An 8,778-nucleotide genomic window follows, 5' to 3' on the forward strand; every position below is an offset into this window, starting at 1 on the left:
AGCATAACTGTCGTCTCTATAAAGGGAGACAATACAGGGCACTTCAGAAAAGACAGGTTGTACTGGTAAAGGCATGATGGGCATGCAGTTATTAGATGATAATTCAATGGAATTAATATTGATAGCAATAGGCATAGATAGTCCTAAATGAAGGCATAACCAGCAATTTTGAGCCAAAGAAGGGTTGGATTGATTAAGTAACCTATGTGTGATGTCTAGCATTTTCAGGGTTTCAGGGTCTAGATTCGCATCCCTATTTTGGGGTAAAGCTATTGGATGGTACTTAAATTTAGGAGACATGTGGTTTATATTATTTTCCAGTTGCTTTTGGACTATATTCTGTCTTACCTGATATTGGGGTCCACCTCCATCAGAGATGTGCACCGGTGGAGTCTTATTCCAGAAAACTGTTTTTCCTACTGTATCAGGACAGCCAGATTTGGCATATTTATTTGAGGTCCCCTGGACCTGAGGCACTGTGTCCCATTTGCCTCCAAATGTCCCCAAAAAATGTCTGGTCAAGATTGCTGTAAAATAGGTATTATTATCTGTACCAGTACATAGTTAAACCTGCTCATAACAGGTATTATGTACAGATGGATGGAATTCTATACAAGGGCATGGTCCAGGCTTGTTATTAAAGGTGGGGATAATTTTACCCTTTTTGCTACAGACCCATGCCTGTGCTCCATGAATACCTTGTCTCATTACTAAGTATGCTGTTTTATCACCACAATCTATATTTAGGAGAGGGGTTGTCTCACTGTTCCAGGTGCCACCACGGCACTCGCAAGGAGTACCAGTTAATTTTTGTAAGAGTGCCCGAGCCTCATGGGGATTACCGAAACCACCTTCATTTTTTCGTATCAGGAGAGAGATTCCCAGCAGTAGCCATATCCAGGTGCTCATAGTTACCTGCAAAGGAAAGGAAAGAAAGCCTTCTCAGGGGGTCTCTTGCTCCCTGGATTTAGAGGTGATGATGTTATCTACTTGTTTGACCAGTCGTTCAGGTAACCATCGTGCTGCTTCCATCTCCTGTGAATATATGCATACGGCACCTCTACCCCAAATTAAAACTGGATCAGGACCGTGCCATTTATTATCTAATGGATCTTTCCATAGGGCAGTGGCAAAATCCCATTGAGTATCTGGGTGCCAGAAGAGGTCTGCTGCAGACCGTCTTGGTCCAGTGTAAAAAAATTTAAAATGAGTAATGAATGGGATAAGAGATTTCTTGGGGACTCCTTAACAGGGTACCATTCCCCCTTCTTTATTTTTTCTAGAGTGTTTTTAAGAGATAGGTGGGCACGTTCTACTATGCCCTGCCCTTGTGGGTTAAATGGTATACCAGTGATGTGTTTGATACTGAGGTGTTTACAGAAGGTGTTAAATGAATGTCCTGTGTATCCTGGACCATTATCAGTTTTAATTTGTTTAGGGGTGCCTAGTACAGCCATGGTGGCTAGTACATGGGCAATGACATGTTTGCCAGCCTCCCCTGACTGGCCAGTGGCATAAATAAATCCACTGAAGGTATCTATGGTTACATGAACATACTTGAGTTTTCCAAATTCAGGTAGGTGAGTAACATCTATTTGCCAGATGGCACTGGGTATGAGACCTCAAGGATTTACTCCTAGATGGGGAGTAGGGAGTAGAATTACACAAGAAGGGCATTGCTTTATGATGTAGCGGGCTTGTTCCCGGGTAATTTGAAACATGAGTCTAAGGGTGTGAGCATTTAGATGATGTAATTGGTGAGCAGCGGAGGCTAATGTGATCCCATCAGGCTTTGTGGTGGTTTGGGCAGTATAGACTAAGTGAGTGGCTTTGTCTGCTCTGCGGTTACCATCAGTTAGGGGGCCAGGTAAATTGGAATGAGCTCTAAGGTGTCCAATAAAAAAGGGGAGGGTCCTTTGGTGTATAAGATTTTGAAGTTGTAAGAAAAAGGTAGCAGTTTCTGATACATGTTTGATTTGCGCTGCTATCTCTAATAAGGGAACTGAATGAGCTAAATAAGCACTATCAGTATAAATATTCAAAGCTCGATTGGGAAATGCAGAGAAAACTGCGATAACTGCTTGCGGTTCTACAATTTGTGCAGAATTTGATTTTACCTGAAATTGCACAATCTCTGTTTTAAAGGTGTAAGGTGCACGACCAGAAGAGGAGCCATCTGTGAAAACTAATAAGGCATTCGGCAATGGGGAATTGGAGGTTCTTGTGGGAAATACAAAGTCATGTGTACTAATAAAGTGTAATAATTTATTGGGTGGATAATGATTGTCAAGTTTACCTGAATAAGAAGCACAAGCAATAGGCCAATGTTCTGTAGCTTGAAATAACCAATTAATTTGTTCCTGAGAATAAGGCTATATAATGATATCTGGTTCTTTACCAAAGTATTTTTAACTATTTTCCCTTCCCATAATGATGATATCCGCAACAGCCTGATAGGAGGGATAAATAACTTTCATGGGAGAAGCAGGTAAGTGGATCCATCAGTTTGCCAAAATACTGCTGTGGGTGTAAGAGAAGTTTTACAAATGATGTAACTCAGGGGCTGGGTGTAATCTATGGTTGTAACAAATTGTAAATGAATAGCTTGTTGTACTAATGCTAAAGCCTGACGGCCTTCTTCTGTTAATGTTCTAGGAGAGTTGGGGTTGCTATCGCCTTGTAAAATAGCAAATAAAGGTTTTAAATCCCCTATGGTTAGTTTTAAGTAAGGTCTAAGCCAGTTTATATCCCCTAAGAGCTTTTGAAAATCATTTAGTGTTTTTAATTTGTCCAATCTGAGGGCAGCTTGAGTATTAGTAATTCTGGGTCCAGTTAGGTGGAAACCAAGATAAAGGTAGGGATCTTTTAGCTGAACTTTTTCCGGGGCTATTTGAAGTCCCTGGTTTGTGAGGGAGGATGATAAATCACTGTAACATAGTAAAACCTGCTGAGCATTCTGTCCAGCAATAAGAATATCATCCATATAATGAATGATGTAATGGAGTTCCAGCGAAGCCTAGTTTCCTGAATAGCTGCGGCAACAAATTTTTGGCATAAGGTGGGGCTGTTGGCCATGCCTTGTGGTAAAACTTTCCATTGGAATCTTTTCATAGGTTCCTTGAAGTTGATCGAGGGGAGACTGAATGCAAATCTTTTTTGATCTAATGGATGGAGTGGTATAGTGAAAAAACAGTCTTTAAGATCAATGATAATTTTATAGTAACCAAGAGGGATGGCCACAGGAGTGGGTAATCCTGGTTTTAATGCCCCCATGAGGACCATACTGGAGTTTACAGCTCTTAAATCTTGTAATAGTCTCCATCGCCCTGATTTCTTTTTTATGACAAAGATTGGAGTGTTCCATGGGGAGTTGCTTTCCTCTATATTCCCAGCTTTTAGTTGTTCCTGCACTAACTGCTGAGCAGCTTCTAATTTTCTTTTGAGAGGGGCCATTGATTAACCCATACAGGCTCGTCACTTTTCCAAGTGATCCTATCTGCATGGCATGCAGGAATGTCAATAGCCCTTAAGATAAATTTCCTAGCCCTTTTTTGTCTGTTTTTCCAGTAACTTATAGAGGGCTGGGAATGCCTGATTCCTCTTTGTGTGATTCCTCGTCACTCTCTAGTGAGATAAGATCTTCTTGCTCATTAAGCTGACAGTTAGGAGGAGTGCCTCCAGCAGCCCCAAAATCCTGGGACGGATCTTGGGATTTAATATCCCTTTCTTTGTGGTGATGTAACAGTTCTTCTCCCTTTTTTATGACATCCGCAACCGCGGGACAAACACTACGATAGCTAATAATATCATTAATAAGATTCCAGTACGAGAAAGCAGTGACTAGTATTTTTTCAGGTCCAAATATTTGATAAAAATCATTTAAAGCATCACCTACTCTTTTCCATCTTTTCTCATCTATGGTTCCTTCTTGAGGAAACCAAGGACAGACTTCTTTTAAGAAGTCAAAAAATTGAAATAGCTGTTTAATTTTGACCTTTACTCCTCGCATCTTGAGTGCATCTCTTAACTGTTCCACAAATAACTCATGCTGACTGACTTCTTGCCCCATGATCGCTACTACTCACTGAGATCCTCGTTCCAGCGCAGCAGGCTACTGAGTGGCCAGGTCCCGATGTTTCTCGGAGCTGGCTGGCTGCCTCCAGTAGCTTCTTCACCGTTTTCCCTCATATCCAGGTCCCTGGTCGGGTGCCACGTGACCCAGCCTGCAGGTCAGTCGACAGGGATACCTGGAGGAGGTGGTGAGAATGGGAAGGGGCAAGGGGCATGAAGAATGGAGACAAGACAGGAGTCTGATCAAGTCTCGTTTATTGCAAAGTTCTTCCAGGGTATATAAGGGTAGGTGAAGGAGGAGGTTTACGTCACCAGGTATCCAAGCAACCTGGCCTTGGTGGAGATAAGTTCCAAACGGCAAGCTTCCAAGTTTCGCTCACGTGATTTACAAGAAGAGGCCTGGCGTTTGCAGGGAAATAGAAACTTAGGCCTAGCATTTGCAGAGAAATAGAAACTTAAGTCTGTTAGTACTGGAAATAGCACTTGGCCTACAAAATAGATGCTGTGGTGTCAGCCTTCCACATCAGAGGTCTATAGGTGCTCTGCCCTGAGGAAAAGACACAGTCGTTACTTCATACTGAGTAAACTGAGTGAACGCTTGAAGATATTCTTCCATTAACTCTGTTCCCTTGTGGCTACTTTCTTCTTTGTGATCTTTATTTAGATACCTGCCCAGAGATTAGTCAGTGTCTAGAAGATGTTTACTACGAAAGTTATTGTGTTGATATGGTAACAGAACATTTCCTTTTAAGTTAATTTCAGATAGGTAAAATGAGGTAATGGTGAAACTAACAGATAATAGATTGAGTGTGTATGTGACTAGAAAGGTACAAAATCAAAACCCTGAATAAAGAATTTCACTACACACCATCCCATTTTGTGTAGTCTGTTTCTTGACTTAATAATTACAGGAGCGAGTTTACACCCACGGCAAAGCTGCTGTTCATTTGCGTCTCCGGTCACGCAACAAGATCTCAAAAAAATAATACTTCATTTTATATGGAAACAGAAAAAAACCTTGAATAGCCAAGACATTACTCAGAAATAAAAACAAAACAGAAGGAACCATGCTACCAGACCTAAGATTATATATAAATCAATAGTGATCAAAACTGCATGGTACTGGCACAAAAACAGAGAGGTAGATGTATGGAACAGAATAGAGAACCAAGAGATGAACCCAGCTACTTACCATTATTTAATCTTTGATAAGCCAATTAAAAACATTCAGTGGGTAAAAGATTCCCTATTTAACAAATGGTGTTGGGTGAACTGGCTGGCAACCTGTAGAAGACTGAAACTGGACCCACACCTTTCACCATTAACTAAGATAGACTCTCATTGGATTAAAGATTTAAACTTAAGACATGAAACTATAAAAGTACTAGAAGTAAGTGCAGGGAAAAACACTTGAAGAAATCAGCGTGGGCAAATATTTTATGAAGAAGACCCTCCTGGCAATTGAAACAACACCAAAAAAGATACATTAATGGGATCTGATCAAACTAAAAAGCTTCTGCACAGCCAAAAATACAGTAAGTAAGCAGACAGCCTTCAGAATGAGAGAAGATATTTGCAGGTTATGTCTCTGACAAAGGTTTAATAAACAGAATCCACAGAGAACTCAAACGTATTAGCAAGAAAAGAACAGGTGATGTCATCTCAGGGCGGGCAAGGGACTTGAAGAGAAATTTCTCTGAAAAAGACTGGTGCACAGCCTTCAGACACATTAAAAAATGCTCATCATCCTTAATTAGAGAAATGCAAATCAAAACCACTTTGAGATATCATGTAACTCCAGTAAGATTAGCCCACATAACAAAATCCCAATATCAGAGATACTGGCATGGATGTGGAGAAAAGGGAACACTTCTGCACTGCTGGTAGGAATGCAAACTAATACGTTCCTTTTGGAAAGATGTTTGGAGATCACCTAGGGATCTAAAAATAGATATGCTATTCGATCCTTCAATTCCTGTACTAGGTATATATCCAGAAGACCAAAACTCACTTTATAACAAAGATATTTGCACAAGAAGTTTTATTGCAGCCCAATGCATAATTGCTAAATCATGGAAGAAGCCCAAGTGCCCATCGACCCATGGATGAATTAATAAATTGTGGTATATGTACGCCATGGAATATTATGTAGCCTTAAAAAAGATGGAGAGTTTGGGTGGCACTTGTGGCTCAGCGAGTAGGGCGCCAGCCCCATATACCAAGGGTGGCAGTATCAAACCTGGCCTTGGCCAAACTGCAATAAAAAAAAAAAAAAGATGAGACTTTACCTCCTTCATGTTTATATGGATGTAGCTGGAACATATTCTTCTTAGCAAAGTATCTCAAGAATGGAAGAAAAAGTATCCAATGTACTCAGCCCTACTATGAAACCAATTTATAGCTTTCACATGAAAGCTATAACCCAACTATAGCCCAAGAAGAGGGGGAAGTAGAGGACAGCAGGGGGAAGGATAGGTGGAGGGAAGATAATTGGTGGGAATACACCTATGGTGCATTTTACAAGGGTACATGTTAAATTTACTAAGTGTAGAGCATAAATGTCTTAACACACTAAGAAAATGCAGTGAATGCTATGATAACCAGTTTTATGAAAATAGTTCATATGGTATATAAAACCAGCACATTGTACCCCATGATTGCGTTAATGTACACAGCTATGATTTAATTAAAAAAAAAAAAAAAAGCTGGGCCTTTTGGTAGGTGCCTGTAGTCCCAGCTACTAGAGAGGCTGAGGCAAGAGAATTGCTCGAGCCCAAGAGTTTGAGGTTGATGTGAGCTGTGACTCCATGGCAGTCTAAAGAGGGTGAAAAAGTGAGACTCTGGCTCAATAAAAAAAAAAAAAAAGTGTCTTTCTAATAACCTAAGATGAAAATAAACTACCAAACAGAAAGAAAAATAAATTCACAGAACATAATTGCTCCTCTGAAAAGAAAATTCACACTATAACTATCCCCTTTGTTTTGTTTAATTAAAATATCTGTGGCCTAACTAATTATCTCTAAGAGTTTATTCTCTGCCTTGAAAAGCCCTAAGTGGATGGTAAAGTGTGAACTCCCCTCTCCAACTCTCTGCCTCAGTTCTCACCAGCACCAGATTCCAAGAATTTAGGTAAGCCAGAAGGAACACCTGCCACGGCTTAGCAGCCACTTCTGTAACCTTTGCTAAAGGGGGGTGGGGGAGCATTTTTACCTTTGAAAACACCAGCCTCTTTCCCTCAACTGCCCAGCTTTTCAGTCCTTTCTCTGCGAGCCGTGACTGCTCCCTCCCTTTTCTCTCTCTATTTCTCAGGAAAACAAGTAAGAGGATAAATCACAAAATATAATTTATATTTCTCTCTTTATTAAAAGAGGTATCAGAACATCAAGTTGAAATAAGTAAAAATCTGGTGCTTCTCTGAAATGTGTGTGTATCTTAGAATCGTGTTTTGAATCCCCCTTTGAAGGGAAAGAAGAGACGTGTGAGGTTGCTGAGGGTAACTCTTAGAAAGCTGAGCAAGTAATCACCCTGTCCGGGAGAACGAGGCGTCCTACACCCCCTGGTCTGCAGCTCACTTTTCTTTAGACCAGGATGTCTTCAGGTTTTTCCAGGTTAGTAGTCAGCTTGCTCCTTCTGTTTCTCTTCCTTTTTTTTTTTTTTTTTTTAATATTAAACTGTGTTAGTTTTTATTGTTGTTGCAGTTTTGGCTGGGGCTGGGTTTGAACGTACCATCCTCAGTATATGGGGCTGGCGCCCTACCCAGTGAGCCACAAGCACCTCCCTCTGTTTCTCTTTCTTTTCAGATGCAAACAATTCCTTTAGATGCCTGAATCATAATTCATTTAACCATATGCTTTGTGTTCTGAAGCAAAATATAAACTTATCTTGGGGGAAGAAAGGGAGACAAAGGGAAACAGGAAAGAACCAGCAAAGTACCAGGGCAGTATGGCACCGCTCTGGAGTTACACGGTGTGGGACTCAGCTTCCGCCTCTGCTGGTGGGAGACAGGCAGTGGTAGTTAACGATCCACTCTGCTTAGGGGCACAGGGAGACTGACAGCCACATTGGATTGTGTGAGCCCATGGGAATCCTGTATAATTAAAGAGGAAGGTGATGGCTTAGAAAGGAGGAACCAAAGTGCCCACTTAAAAGGCAGGTAGATGCTTGAATAACTTATTAGAAAGGCAAAAAGGTGTGACCATATTAAGCCTAAAGTTTATAGAGTATTTTCTAAGAAATATAAACATAGTATTCACTTCCTCCACACCTAAATTTCATAAATAATAAATATAAATCTGCTGCTTCTATTTTTTTAACCTTTGTATTATTTACCAGAACTCAAAAAATCATTAATGAATTCATGACTTCCAAACTTAATGATGTTTAATTAACATGTATTTGCCCCAGTGTCTCCATAGCCCTTGGCATGTACTTCTTCTAAAGTGAAGCAGGTTTAATTTTTCATCTTGCTTGAAATTCTTCTTTCCTAGGTTCACTATTCCCGGCTAGCCGCCTTCTCCCTGTATTTCTCTTTTTCCTGCACCTGGTTGCTCTTCCTCAAGTTTTGGCTTCTCCAACTGTGACTGACTATCACTTAGGTTCTACAGATATCTTTATGTATGAGAATAAGGAAAGCTTTATCACAAAATACTAACCAAAAGAAAATTGTGTAGCCATACTGATGTTAGACAAGATAAACTTTGAGACAAG

This window comes from Nycticebus coucang, chromosome 11, assembly GCF_027406575.1.
Source record: "Nycticebus coucang isolate mNycCou1 chromosome 11, mNycCou1.pri, whole genome shotgun sequence".
Taxonomy (NCBI): domain Eukaryota; kingdom Metazoa; phylum Chordata; class Mammalia; order Primates; family Lorisidae; genus Nycticebus; species Nycticebus coucang.